The sequence below is a fragment of the Bombina bombina genome, chromosome 2 (assembly GCF_027579735.1).
Source record: "Bombina bombina isolate aBomBom1 chromosome 2, aBomBom1.pri, whole genome shotgun sequence".
Lineage (NCBI taxonomy): Eukaryota > Metazoa > Chordata > Amphibia > Anura > Bombinatoridae > Bombina > Bombina bombina.
Window position 1 is genome coordinate 472,936,434 of NC_069500.1, and position 15,808 is coordinate 472,952,241.

Below are 15,808 nucleotides of genomic sequence, written 5' to 3' on the forward strand. Positions count from 1 at the left end.
TGCCTGAGAGGAAGGGGTAGGCCTAGGAAAGCAGATTTGGAAGGCATGTGAGAAACCACACCCTGCCTTTCCTACATTGTTGCCGCCATACATCAGAAAATAGTTGGGAAGATTACATTTTAAACAATATGGTTGAATATCCCTGAATCAACATATATTCTTAGTAGCTGCCTCCTTCCCACAGCACCAGTACACACATATATAGCCAAAAGTCCTGTAAAGTGTTTATATTTATCAGGGATTGGGCATGGACCACTGCTTATACCCACATAGAAGAAGAAGTCAGAAAAGCCAACTTTGTACAGTGTGTGTGTGTGTGAGAAAGAAAGAAACTGGCATACGCATGGAAAAAATAACACAATGGGAACAGGTATTAGAAGCATGTTTTGCTCACACAAGGAGACAAAAGCCAAATCATTACATTAGAAAGTGTATATGGGCATAATTTTGTCACTAGGATGTCTTAGCTAGATGCCATAGCAACCCCACACCTGGAGTTTGTCCAGCCCTGTCTTATAGAGGTGACACTTCTACTTCTAACCTGAAGTTCCAGGTTTTGGAATTTATCTGAGGACTGATATGCTGGGCATATGACTATAATGATAGTGTAGAGACCCCTACTGGGCTTGTAACATATTAAGGGCTGTAGCATGTTAGAGATGGAAATGTGATTTAGAGCATGAGGTTGCAACAATGTTGCAGTGTAGGGGGAGTGGCTCACCAGGGGTTTAAGAGCAGAGTTTTTGGTAGTTTCTGCCTCTTTCCTGCGGTGTACATCCCGAAGTTGGAGTTTCTGTTTATTTTGCTGTGATGGATAGGTCCAGGCAAGTATCTGTACCCCCTAAAAGATTCACAGGTGGGAGTAGGGCACCTGTTAAGGGAAAGAAAAGTGTTAGAGTAGAAATAGTTCCTTCCTCTTAAGGGGTTGATATTCCTTGTGGCCATGGGTCTGGGGCCCCTTCCCCCATAATTCCCCATCATTGTTTGATGTTGATGAGTCAAGCCTAGGGGAGTTTGAGGAGCTTGGGGGCATGGAAGAGCCTCTGGGCATGAGACTGGATGACTCGCAGTCTCCTGGGCCTAGTGGCTTACAGGCCAGAGATGACGCCGGAACGGGGCCTAGTACCCCTTCTATGACTACGCCTGTTCCTGGGTTGCAAGCTCTGCCCAGGGAGGCTGCAGCAGCGGTCACTTTGGTGCCTGCGGGTTTTAGTATGGGGCCCTCGGTAGCTGGGACTTTAGGCCTATCTGCGGGGACCCCTATGGTTGGGCCTAGCGCAAGTAGCAGCCCTTACGAGGTGGCGAGGGAGGCAGGCCTTACAGCAACATCTGGTAGGTTTGCGGCCCAGAGTCAGGTGACCGCCCTTCCGGTGGCGCACTTCAGGTGCGTCATTTGGAAGGGCCAATCATGAGGAGAGGTAGTGGCCACGACCGAGGGAGACAGCCAGTCAGGAATGGGACTTGTCAGAGCGGGTCCCCACGCGGTGCTCCCACAGGTGAGTCGGGAGTGCCAGGGTTGAGGGCCTGCTTGATGAGGAAAGATTGATGCGTGGGTGTGTCATGGTGTCACGTGAGCGGAGCTGTGGGACATTCTTGTGAGACAAGGGGGATGGCTGAAATGGGGTATACTGGCAGTGCTGGAAGGCCTAATAGTGTCGGCCAGGGAATAACTGGAGTGCAAGCTGGTGGACATGTGATGGCTAAAGCAATGCATGTGGGTGAGCCATCCAGGACAGGAACAGTGGATGGCAATATTAACTTAGACTCATGGGGGCAAGTAGGTCAAGGAGCTGGGCAACAGGCCTTGCTACCGGTGGGTCTCCTGCAATTGTTGCAGCCTTTATTAAGCAGTTTGAATGTTGTTGGGTCAGGCGGCTCTCATAGGGAGTATGCCAGGCACTGGGAACATGAGTGTGAGTGGGGCAGTGCCCAGAGACACTGGTACTCCCAATGTCCCGGAACAGTCCAGGAACTGCTGTAGGACAGGTGGTGGACACAAGGGCATCAAGTGCCTTCTCCAGGAGCCAGTCATCGACGGAAGTAGCTAGGATGGCTGAGGCAGTACCCTCTACATCAGGCACGGTGACGGTGCATTCAGATGATGATTTTAAAATTGGCGCCGCTGGGACGTCAGGAGGTTGTGAGTTACATTCACCTACACTTTGGGAAGTAGAGTCAGACTCATCCTCAGAATCAGGGTCAGATAGTTATCAGTCATTTGGCCTAGTGGGTAACGATAAGTGCAGGATGTTTAGGTTGTTGAAAGCTAGTGGCAGGTCAGGGCATGCAAGCTTCAGGGCAAAAAGCAAGTTCAGGACAGGCAGGGTTGTGGGAGGGTTTTCGGATCCCAGTCACTTCTTATTTAAAATCTGTGAAGCAGTTTCCAAAGGTGGTGAAGGAAAAGCTGATGAAGGAAGTGAACACTGGGCTGGGCCCCTTCAGTGAGGTAACTCTCAAGGACTTGGTCATCTCCCCACTAGGGGTGGTTCCCAAAAAAGTGCCAGGTAAATTTTGTTTAATTCAGCACCTGTCCTATCCCGCTGGCAGCTCGGTCAATGATGCAATTGACCCAGAGTTATCCTCAGTGCACTATCAGTCCTTTGACAACGCACTGATGCTGGTGCGGTGGGCTGGTATAGGGCTGAACTAGCAAAATTAGACATCGAGTCAGCTTTCAGATTGCTGCCGTTGAATCTGGGGTCGTTTCGGCTAATGGGGTATACATTTCAAGAGGAGCATTATGTAGATAGGTGCCTTCCAATAGGCTGCTCACTGTTTTGTGCGTTATTTGAGATGTTTAGTTCATTTTTGCACTGGGCGGCGGTGGCAGTAGCTGGAGACAATGCAGTGGCACACTATATGGATGATTTTCTCATGGTAGGTGCACTTCAGTAGGGGGGCTGTGAGAAATTACTTGTAGTGATGAGATTGCTGATGGCAAAGTTTGGGGTTCCTATGGCGTAGGATAAGACTCAGGGCCCTTGTATGCGCTTGACATTTCTTGGGATCGAAATAGACACAATGGCAAAACTATGCTGTTTGCCTAGTGACAAAGTTCAGAGGCTCCTGGAAGCAGTTAGAGTGGCTGCTGCGGGAGAATGGTTGCCTGTAAAGAAACTACAGTCACTGTTAGGCCTATTGAACTTCACTGCAGGGTCATCCCTATGGGTAGAATATTCAATAGGTGGATGAAGGCGGAATTGGGGTCAGCTAGGGCCAGCAGAAAAACGGTTTCCAGAGACATGATTGAGGATTTGCAGGTCTGAGAGAAAATTTTAACCGGACTTAATGGGGTGCGCCTGTGGCCGGCACAAAGGGTGACGAGTCAGGAGCTTCAGTTGTTTACAGATGCAGAAGGGGACTTTGGGTTTGGTGCCTTTTTCGACAGGGAGTGGTGCACAGGGCCATGGCCTGTGGACTGGGGCAAGCAGGGCCTCACGAAAATCTGACCCTGCTAGAGCTATTTCCCATCGTTATGGCAGTTGAGTTATGGGCTGAGTGGCATCAAGATAGAGTGGTCACGTTTTGGTCTGATAACCTAAGCGTAGTTCACGCCATCAATTACCTGTCAGCCTTGTCCCTTGTAGTAGTGTGATATTTGCGCTTTCTGGTCTTGCGCTGCCTCCAGGACAATATTTTGTTCTCGGCGCGGCATGTGCCATGGGTGGATAATGTTGTGGTGGACGCTTTGTTACGGTTTATGTGGGAGCGCTTTAGAAGCTTAGTTCCAGATGCTGCTGCAGTAGGACTGACTTGTCCTCCTTTTCTCTGGCAGCTCACGGAAGTTGGGGAGTGATTCTTCTGTTAGTACGCTCTGCTTTGGCTCCTGCGACTTGGGCAGCCTATTTATCTCATTGGAGAACATGGCTGGATTTTTGCAAGCGGTGTCATGGTTCTGTCAGGGACAGCTCTCAGGTAATGTTGCTGGAATGGTTGACGGTCCTGAGAGCAAATGGTATGCGTAAAGGGGTTGTTCAGGCTCTGCTGACTGCATTGTCGTATTTCTACAAATTATTGGCAATGCCTGACCCAGCTGGGTCGTTCCTGGTAAAACAGATAGTGAGAGGATGGGGGCGTGCAGAAATTAGGGTGCCTGACATGAGAAAGCCCATTACAAGTGAGCAACTTGAAAAACTGCTAGTGGGGCTGCAGGGAGTGTATACGTCCGCGTATGAGTGTGTTCTGTTCCAGGCAGCTTTTGTTCTGGCTTTTGCCAGAGCTTTGTGAGTTAGTGAGTTGGTCGTGCCGGCTGCGCATGTGGTTGACAAAGGGGTGCAGGCTAGGCATGTCAGGGTCTATGAGTCTGCAGTGTTGTTGTTTGTCCCCGGTCTAAAACGGACCAGGATGGAAGGAACTTGGGTGACCTTAGCCACGGGAGGTGGGGGCATTGTGTGTTATCCGAGTTTTTGAAGGTTCGCCTGGACGTGGGAAGCAATTTTTAATACATGCAGATGGGTCCTCTTTGTCAACTTACCAGTTTAAAAAAGCTTTGAAGGCAGCAGCGAGCAGTGTAGGGTTGAATCTGCGTAAGATAGCGACATCTGCAGCAGCAAAGGGCCATTTGGTGGAAGGCATTAGGCGCTTAGGGAGATGGAGCTTAGATAGATATAAGCTGTATGTTAGGCCATTGCCGCAGTAGTTGTGTTGTTTTTGCAGTAAATCAGTAAATTAAATTGAGGGGGTAGTAAGTTTTATTGTGGATAGTGGGATATTCATATGTACACTGGGCATCCATTCGTGCATCCACTTCTTCGGGTGGTCAGCAGCTAGACTTCCCATCATCCAAAGCATCAATTAGGTGGTTGGGGAGGAGGGGTATGTGCTGGCATGAGCTCCCAACTTTGCTAAAGGATGCACACAGAAGATGCGGTAGACCACAGATTATAGTCTTACATTTAGGTGGGAATGATGTTGGTGAGAACCCTGTTTTGGATCTCATCAAGACCATTCAAGCTGATATTAGCTGGCTGAGAGCATGGTACCTCGGTAGTCGCATCGGGTGGTCCAATATTGTAGCCAGGCTACATTGGAGGCACCTGAGTTCAGCAGGGGCAGGATACTGGGAGCGTAAGGTCAACAGAGAGGTGGGGAAGGCAGTATGCGGGTCGCATGGATTTGTAGTTTGTCACCCTAATTTGACGGCTAACCAGAAGGTCTTATACCACCCCTATGGGGTGAATTTGTCCACTTTGGGTTTAGACCTATTCCTAAATAATTTGAGATCGGTATTGGCCACCCAACTATAAGTTGCGTGTGAGGTGGCGGCAATAGTCTCTTGTCTGATATATGGTTAGTGGCGAGAGGTAGCGGCCTTTTTTGCAGCTTAGGGGCAGAGTGATGGTCAGGCTGAAGGAATGGCGATGTCACTAGGTCCGGGCCTAGGGTGCCTTTCCTCGCAGGTAGGCAGACCAGGAGAACTCCTCCTAATCCATTTAGCTACCATCTGATGGGGTGAAGTCATCCGGGGGGCTCCGCCATATCCAACAACAAATCTAGGCCTCTACCTCCCAATGTAGTTCTATTAGGGACTCCTGCCCGCAATGCATATATGAATATGCCAGTCAGTTACCAAGTTAACCTCCTGTGGGTGACCGTACAAAATTTATATTTATGTTAATAAATGCGAACTGTTGGTGTTCCTCCATCTCTGTTGCAGTGTCAGTTATTTAAAGGGAAAAAGGGGGAGTAATAAAGTTTATGTTTTTTGTGTGTTACGTTAATTCACTGTTAATCCCAGACTAGGCTATCCAGTCCTTATGATAGTGTAGAGATCCCTAGCGGGCTTGGAACGTATTAAGGGCTGAAGCATGGTAGGGATTGAAATGTGATTTAGAGCATGAGGTTGCAAAAATGTTGCAGTGTAGGGGAGTGACTCACCAGGGGTGTAAGAGCAAAGTTTCTGCCTCTCTCCTGTGGTGTACATCCCGAAGTTGGAGTTGCCCACCCTCCCTCCCTTGAGAAAGACTGTGGGTGGCATGAGTGACAGCTTCCGTGAGTTGCTGTAACCAACATGGCAGATTTAGGTTTAGTCAAGCCAGCCTTTAGTAAGACCGTGTTCTGTAATATTTGGTCCTCCACCAGTTTTCTTATTCGGCTTGTGCGGTTGTCAAGAGCTGGGCCCCTTATGGGTAGAAGTGGTATTTGCTCTAGTGTCAAGAGGTAGTGACCTTATTTGGAGCTTAGGGGTGGAGTGATGGTCAGGCTGGAGGAATGGCGACGTCACTAAGTCTGGGCCTAGGGTGTCTTTCCTCGCAGATAGGCAGACCAGGAGAAATACTCCTAACCCCCTTAGCTAGCATCTGATGGGGCAATGTCATCTGGGGACTCCACCATATCTAACAACAAATCTAGGCCTCTACCTCCCAATGTAGGAGTTCTATTAGGAACTCATGCCCACGATGCATATACTGTATGGATATGCCAGTCGGTTACCAAGTTAACCTCCTGTAGGTGACCGTACAAAATGTATATTTATGTTAATAAATGCAACCTGTTGGTTTTCCTCCATCTCTGTTGTCGTATCAGTCATTTAAAGGGAAAAAGAGGGAGTAATAAAGTTTAAGGGTTTTTTTGTGTTAATTTAATTCACTGTTAATCCCGGACTAGGCTATCCAGTCCTTATGGATTGTTAAAGACTGCTTCTTACCTGAGGTATCATGTGTGAAGGAAATAATTAATAAAGCAGTTGCTGAGGATGCACTTCTGATCTGAGGCCTGATAATTTGGGCACTAACAAATGAAAACAGGGTTGCTTTGAACATGCTTTTGATCTATGGTCACATTTTATTAACTATAAAGAATTGAATTAAAGTACAAAATAAGTTTATGAGGCTATGTAATATAATTATGCTTGATCATGGTGGGAAGAAATAGAACAAAAGGCAAATTTGCTTCAAATGTGTAAAGGTTTAATGTACTGGAATCTTTAGAATTCAACATTTCAGGGTTTTAAACTACAATAAATATTTATGAGCATTCAGAAAACTTTGTCCATACACCAATGTAGTCATAATTACATTAGTTTAAGTGTTTTATATTATATAATAAAAATGCATCTGTATGTCAAACTAGAAAACAAAAGATATAGAAGATACTTAATCATTTAAATTGTAAAAGATGGGCTAAAGACAGCAGATAAGCTAAGTTTGTGCCTGTTAAAAGTGAATGTGAAAAGAATGTGAAGAGGCAAATTCAGCAAGTAAATTGAAAAAAACACTTTGGATAGACATTAACAGAATCATGTAATCAGTCACTATTGACAGGAGAAGTCTCAGATAATTGGAAAACTGCAAAAGGTAGCAGGAAGAGTCTATTAACTAGAGATCATTAAATCTGACATCATCAGTAGGAAAATTAATGGATATTCTGTCAAAAGAAAGAATTGTAGAATACATAGTAAATTAAAATAGTTAACAAGTTCAAAAACGGCATGGGCTTAAAGAAGTCAGATAAAGTCAGACTATGCAAACTGCAGTTTTATTTTGTTTTGTTTTTTTCCTTAAAGGGATCCGAAAACCCTAACGCCTAGATTTAGAGTTCTGCGTTAGCCGTCAAAACCAGCGTTAGGGGGTCCTAACGCTGGTTTTGGCCGCCCGCTGGTATTTAGAGTCAGTCAGGAAAGGGTCTAATGCTCACTTTCCAGCCGCGACTTTTCCATACCGCAGATCCCCCTACGCCAATTGCGTAGCCTATCTTTTCAATGGGATCTTCCTAACGCCGGTATTTAGAGTCTTGGCTGAAGTGAGCGTTAGAATTCTAATGACAAGACTCCAGCCGCAGAGAAAAGCCAGGAGTTAAGAGCTTTCTGGGCTAACGCCGGTTCATAAAGCTCTTAACTACTGTGCTCTAAAGTACACTAACACCCATAAACTACCTATGTACCCCTAAACCGAGACCCCCCACATCGCCGCCACTCTAATAAATGTTTTTAATCCTTAATCTGCTGCCCCTAACCCCCGCCGACACCTACATAATATTTATTAACCCCTAATCTGCCCCCCCCCCCAACGTCGCCGCTACCTACCTACACTTTTTAAACCCTAATCTGCCGACCGGACCTTACCGCTACTCTAATAAATGTATTAACCCCTAAAGCTAAGTCTAACCTTAACACTAACACCCCCCTAAATTAAATATAATTTTAATCTAACGAAATAAAATAAATCTTATTAAATAAATTAATCCTATTTAAAGCTAAATACTTACCTGTAAAATAAACCCTAATATAGCTACAATATAAATTATAATTATATTGTAGCTATTTTAGGATTAATATTTATTTTACAGGCAACTTTGTATTTATTTTAACCAGGTACAATAGCTACTAAATAGTTAATAACTATTTAATAGCTACCTAGTTAAAATAATTACAAAAGTACCTGTAAAATAAATCCTAACCTAAGTTACAATTAAACCTAACACTACACTATCAATAAATTAATTAAATAAACTACCTACAATTATCTACAATTAAACCTAACACTACACTATCAATAAATAAATTAAATACAAATACCTACAAATAAATACAAATAAATACACTAACTAAAGTACAAAAAATAAAAAAAGAACTAAGTAACAAAAAATATAAAAAGAACTAAGTTACAAAAAATAAAAAAATAATTTACAAACATTATAAAAATATTACACCAATTGTAAGCTAATTACACCTACTCTAAGCCCCCTAATAAAATAACAAAGCCCCCAAAATAAAAAAATGCCCTACCCTTTTCTAAAATAAAAATTGAAAAGCTCTTTTACCTTACCAGCCCTTAAAAGGGCCTTTTGTGGGGCATGCCCCAAAGAATTCTGCTCTTTTGCCTGTAAAAAAAACATACAATACCCCCCCAACATTACAACCCACCACCCACATACCCCTAATCTAACCCAAACCCCCCTTAAATAAACCTAACACTAAGCCTCTGAAGATCTTCCTACCTTGTCCTACCTTGTCTTCACCATGCCGGGTATCACCGATCCGTCCAGAAGAGGGTCCGAAGTCTTCCTCCTATCCGGGGCTGAAGAGGTCCATCATCCGGCTGAAGTCTTCCTCCTATCTGGGGCTGAAGAGGTCCATCATCCGGCTGAAGTCTTCATCCAAGCGGGGGCTGAAGAGGTCCATCATCCGGCTGAAGTCTTCTATCAAGCGGCATCTTCAATCTTCTTTCTTCCGGCTCCATCTTCATCCCGCCGATGCGGAACATCCATCCTGGCCGACGACTTCCCGATGAATGACTTTTCCTTTAAGGGACGTCATCCAAGATGGCGTCCCTCGAATTCCAATTGGCTGATAGGATTCTATCAGCCAATCGGAATTAAGGTAGGAAAATTCTGATTGGCTGATGGAATCAGCCAATTAGATTCAAGTTCAATCCGATTGGCTAATTGGATCAGCCAATCAGATTGAACTCGCATTCTAATGGCTGATTGGAACAGCCAATAGAATGCAAGCTCAATCTGATTGGCTGATTTATTTATTTGTATTTATTTGTAGGTATTTGTATTTAATTTATTTATTGATAGTGTAGTCTTAGGTTTAATTGTAGATAATTGTAGGTAGTTTATTTAATTAATTTATTGATAGTGTAGTGTTAGGTTTAATTGTAACTTAGGTTAGGATTTATTTTACAGGTACTTTTGTAATTATTTTAACTAGGTAGCTATTAAATAGTTATTAACTATTTAGTAGCTATTGTACCTGGTTAAAATAAATACAAAGTTGCCTGTAAAATAAATATTAATCCTAAAATAGCTACAATATAATTATAATTTATATTGTAGCTATATTAGGGTTTATTTTACAGGTAAGTATTTAGCTTTAAATAGGATTAATTTATTTAATAAGGTTAGGGTTAGACTTAGCTTTAGGGGTTAATAGATTTATTAGAGTAGCGGTGAGGTCCGGTCGGCAGATTAGGGGTTAATAATTGTAGGTAGGTAGCGGCGACGTTGGGGGGGCAGATTAGGGGGTAATAAATATAATATAGGGGTCGGCGGGGGTTAGGGGCAGCAGATTAGGGGTTCATAGGGATAACGTAGGTTGCGGCGGTGTACGGAGCGGCAGATTAGGGGTTAATAGTATAATGCAGGGGTCAGCGATAGCGGGGGTGGCAGATTAGGGGTTAATAAGTGTAAGGCTAGGGGTGTTTAGACTCGGGGTACATGTTAGGGTGTTAGGTGCAGACATAGGAAGTGTTTTCCCATAGGAAACAATGGGGCTGCGTTAGGAGCAGCCCCATTGTTTTCTATGGGGGAATCGTGCATGAGCACGTTTTTTAAGCTGGCCGCGTCCGTAAGCACCGCTGGTATTTAGAGTTGCAGTGGCAGTAAATATGCTCTACTCTCCCTTTTTGGAGCCTAACGCAGCCCTTCTGTGAACTCTAAATACCAGCGGTATTTAAAAGGTGCGGGGGGAAAAAAGCACGCGTAGCTAACGCACCCCTTTGGCCGCAGAACTCTAAATCTAGCCGTTATTGTTTTCTTTCATGATTCAGATAGAGCATGCAATTTTAAAAAACTTTCTATTTTACTTCTATTATCACATTTTCTTCGTTCTATTTGCATCTTTTGTTGAAAAGCAGAGACATGCTTAGGAAATAGCCCATTTCTGGAGCACTATAGGGCTGTAGTTTTGCAAGAATGTTATCCATTTGCAATAGCACTAGATGCCAGCACTATTTCTTGCCATGTATTGCTACAGAAGCCTACCTAGCGCCTAGATTATGAGTCTTGCGTTAGCCTTAAAAAGCAGCGTTGAGAGGTCCCAACGCTGCTTTTTAATGCCTGCTGGCATTACGAGTCTGGCAGGTAGAGGCTCACCGCTCACTTTTTTTCTGCGACTCATGCATACCGCGAATCCACTTACGTCAATTGGGTATCCTATCTTTTCAATGGGATTTTGCCTAACGCTGGTATTACGAGTCTTGGAAAAAGTGAGCGGTACACCCTCTCCTGTCAAGACACCTACCACATAAAACTCTTAACTAAAGTGCTAAAAAGTAGACTAACACCCATAAACTACATATTAACCCCTAAACCGAGGCCCGGACATCGCCGCCACTGTAATAAATATAGTAACCCCTAAACCGACGCACTCCCGCATTGCAAACACTAGTTAAATTTTATTAACCCCTAATCTGCCATCCCTAACATCGCCGACACCTACCTACATTTATTAACCCCTAATCTGCCATCCCCAACGTCGCCGCCACTATATTAAATGTATTAACCCCTAAACCTAAGTCTAACCCTAACCCCCCACCTAACTTAAATATAATTAAAAATAATCTAAATAAAATTACTACAATTAAATAAATTATTCCTATTTAAAACTAAATACTTATAAAATTTAAAAAAAACTATAAAATAAACCCTAAAATAGCTACAATATAACTAATAATTACATTGTAGCTATCTCAGGGTTTATTTTTATTTTACAGGCAACTTTGTATTTATTTTAACTAGGTACAATAGTTATTAAATAGTTATTAACTATTTAATAACTACCTAGTTAAAATAAGTACAAATTTACCTGTAAAATAAACCCTAACCTAAGTTACAATTACACCTAACACTACACTATAATTAAATTAATTACCTAAACTAACTACAATTAATTACAATTAAATTAAATAAACTAAAGTACGAAAAAAAAAACACTAAATTACAGAAAATAATAAAAAAATTACAAGAATTTTAAACTAATTACACCTAATCTAATCCCCCTAATAAAATAAAAAGCCCCCCCAAAATAATAAAAAGCCCTACCCTATACTAAATTACAAATAGCCCTTAAAAGGGCCTTTTGCGGGGCATTGCCCAAAAGTAATCAGCTCTATTACCTGAAAAAAAAATACATTACTCCCCCAAAACATTAAAACCCACCACCCACACACCCAACCCTACTCTAAAACCCACCCAATCCCCCCTTAATAAAACCTAACTGCCCCCTTGAAGATCACCCTACCTTGAGACGTCTTCACCCAACCGGGCAGAAGTGGTCCTCCAGACGGGCAGAAGTCTTCATCCGATCTGGGCAGAAGAGGACCTCCAGATGGGCAGAAGTCTTCATCCTTGCGGCATCTTCTATCTTCATCCATCCCGAGCGGAGTGGGTCCATCTTCAAGCCATCCGACGTGGAGCATCCTCTTCCATCCGACGACTAACACTAAATGACGGTACCTTTAAGTGACGTCATCCAAGATGGCGTCCCTTCAATTCCGATTGGCTGATAGAATTCTATCAGCCAATCGTAATTAAGGTAGAAAAATCCTATTGGCTAATGCAATGAGCGGTGAGAAAAACATGCTCGTTAACACCGCAACCATTACCGACAAAAACTCGTAATCTAGGCGTAGGTATTTCTTCAACACACAATATCATGTAAATTAAGGCAATTTGATAATAGAAGAAAATTGGAATTTTTAAAAAAATGGTATGTTCTGTCTGAATCACAAACTATTTTTTTGTTTCATATCCCTTCAAAAACAAAACGCATACACCAGAATGAGACATGGATGTCATGAGAACATTGTACCATACCATATGTATAACATTGTTTCAATCTTTCAGCTAGATTACGAGTCTTGCGTTAGGGTTAAAAAGCAGCGTTGAGAGGTCCCAACGCTGCTTTTTAACGCCCGCTGGTATTACGAGTCTTGAAGGTACAGGTGTACCGCTCACTTTTTTGGCCAGACTCGGAAATACAGCAAACCCACTTACGTCAATTGCGTATCCTATATTTTCAATGGGACTTGCATAGCGCCGGTATTAAGAGTCTGACAAAAAGTGAGCGGTAAACCCTCTCCTGTCAAGCCTGGTACCGCATTTTAAAGTCAGTAGTTAAGAGTTTTACACTACAACGCCTCTTAACTAAAGTGCTAAAAAGTACACTAACACCCATAAACTACCTATTAACCACTAAAGCAAGGCCCCCTACATACAAACACTAAAATAAAAATTTTAATCTTAATTTTAATCTGCCGAACCGGACATTGCAGCCACTATAATAAACATATTAACCCCTAAACCGCCGCACTCCCGCATCGCAAAAACGAGTTAAATATTATTAACCCCTAATCTGCCGGCCCTAACATCGCCAACACCTACCTACATTTATTAACCCCTAATCTGCCGCCCCCAACATCACTGCCACTATATTAAATGTATTAACCCCTAAATCTAAGTCTAACCCTAACCCCCTAACTTAAATATAATTACAATAAATCTAAATAAAATTACTACAATTCACTAAATTATTCCTATTTAAAACTAAATACTTAACTATAAAATAAACCCTAAGCAAGCTACAATATAACTAATAGTTACATTGTAGCTAGCTTAGGGTTTATTTTTATTTTACAGTCAACTTTGTATTTATTTTAACTAGGTACAATAGTTATTAAATAGTTATTATCTATTTAATAACTACCGAGTTAAAATAAAGACAAATTTACCTGTAAAATAAAACCTAACCTAAGTTACAATTACACCTAACACTACACTATAATTAAATTAATTACCTAAACTAAATACAATTAATTACAATTTTAAAAAATTATCTAAAGTACAAAGAAAAACCCCCCACTAAATTACGGGAAAAAAAACACTAAATTACAGAAAATAATAAAATAATTACAAGATTTTTAAACTAATTACACCTACTAAATTACAAATAGCCCTTAAAAGGGCCTTTTGCGGGGCATTGCCCCAAAGTAATCAGCTATTTTACCTGTAAAATAAAATACAATTCCCCCCCAACATTAAAACCCACCACCCACACAACCAACCCTACTCTAAAACCCACCCAATCCCCCCTTAAAAAAACCTAACACTAGCCCCTTGAAGATCACCCTACCGTGAGACGTCTTCACCCAACCGGGCAGAAGTGGTCCTCCAGACGGGCAGAAGTCTTCATCCAAGCCGGGCAGAAGAGGTCCTCCAGACGGGCAGAAGTCTTCATCCATACGGCATTGCATTCTATTAGCTGATTGGATCAGCCAATAGGATTGAACTTCAATCCTATTGGCTGATTGCATCAGTCAATAGGATTTTTCCTACCTTAATTCCGATTGGCTGATAGAATTCTATCAGCCAATCGGAATTGAAGGGACGTCATCTTGGATGACATCACTTAAAGGAACTTTCATTCGTCTTTAGTTGTCGGAAGAAGAGGATGCTCCGCGTCGGATGTCTTGAAGATGGAGCCGCTCCGCGCCGGATGGATGAAGATAGAAGATGCCGTCTGGATGAAGACTTCTGCCCGTCAGGAGGACCTTTTCTGCCCGGCTTAGATGAAGACTTCTGCCCGCCTGGAGGACCACTTCTGCCTGGTTGGGTGAAGACGTCTCACGGTAGGGTGATCTTCAAGGGGTTAGTGTTAGGTTTTTTTAAGGGGGGATTGGGTGGGTTTTAGAGTAGGGTTGGTTGTGTGGTTGGTGGGTTTTAATGTTGGGGGGGGAGTTGTATTTTTTTTACAGGTAAAAGAGCTGATTACTTTGGGGCAATGCCCCGCAAAAGGCCCTTTTAAGGGCTATTTGTAATTTTGTGTAGGGTAGGGCTTTTTTTTATTTTGGGGGGCTTTTTATTTTGTTAGGGGAAATAGAGTAGGTTTAATTAGTAAATCTTTATTTATTTTCTGTAATTAAGTGGGGTTTTTTTTCGTACTTTAGATAATTTTTTTAAATTGTAATTAATTGTATTTAGTTTAGGTAATTAATTTAATTATAGTGTAGTGTTAGGTGTAATTATAACTTAGGTTAGGTTTTATTTTACAGGTAAATTTGTCTTTATTTTAACTAGGTCGTTATTAAATAGTTAATAACTATTTAATAACTATTGTACCTAGTTAAAATAAATACAAAGTTGCCTGTAAAATAAAAATAAACCCTAAACTAGCTACAATGTAACTATTAGTTATATTGTAGCTATCTTAGGGTTTATTTTATAGGTAATTAATTAGTTTTAAATAGGAATAATTTAGTGAATTGTATTAATTTTATTTAGATTTATTGTAATTATATTTAAGTTAGGGGGTGTTAGGGTTAGGGTTAGACTTAGGTTTAGGGGTTAACAACTTTATTATAGGTTGCGGCGACATTGGGGGCGGCAGATTAGGGGTTAATAAATATAATGTACGGTTCGGTGATGTTGGGGGCGGCAGATTAGGGGTTCATAAGTATAATGTAGGTGGTGGCGGTGTCCGGAGTGGCAGATTAGGGGTTATAATATAATGCAGGTGTTGGCGATGTTGGGGGCGGCAGATTAGGGGTTAATAAGTGTAAGATTAGGGGTGTTTAGACTCGGGGTTCATGTTAGGGTGTTAGGTGTAGACATAAAAAGTATTTCCCCATAGGAATCAATGGGGCTGTGTTAGGAGCTGAACGCTGCTGTTTTGCAGGTGTTAGGTTTTTTTTCAGCCGGCTCTCCCCCATTGATTCCTATGGGGAAATCGTGCACGAGCACGTAGTAAGCAGCGCTGGTATTGAGGTGAGATGTGGAGCTAAATTTTGCTCTTTGCTCACTTTTTTGCGGTTAACGCCGGGTGTGTAAAAACCCGTAATACCAGCGCTGTCTGTAAGTGAGCGGTGAGCATAAACTGCTCGTTAGCACCGCACAGCCTCTAACGCAAAACTCGTAATCTAGGTGATTGTTTCCAAGTGTAGTGTAACAGGTAAATGTATTAGCATACAGATTTTTTAATTGTACACTATTGGCTAGATTACAAGTGGTGCGCTAATGATAACCAATATCCATAACCAATATCTCTGGTCTGTGCCATCATTAGCTTGCAACTTTGATATTACAAGTC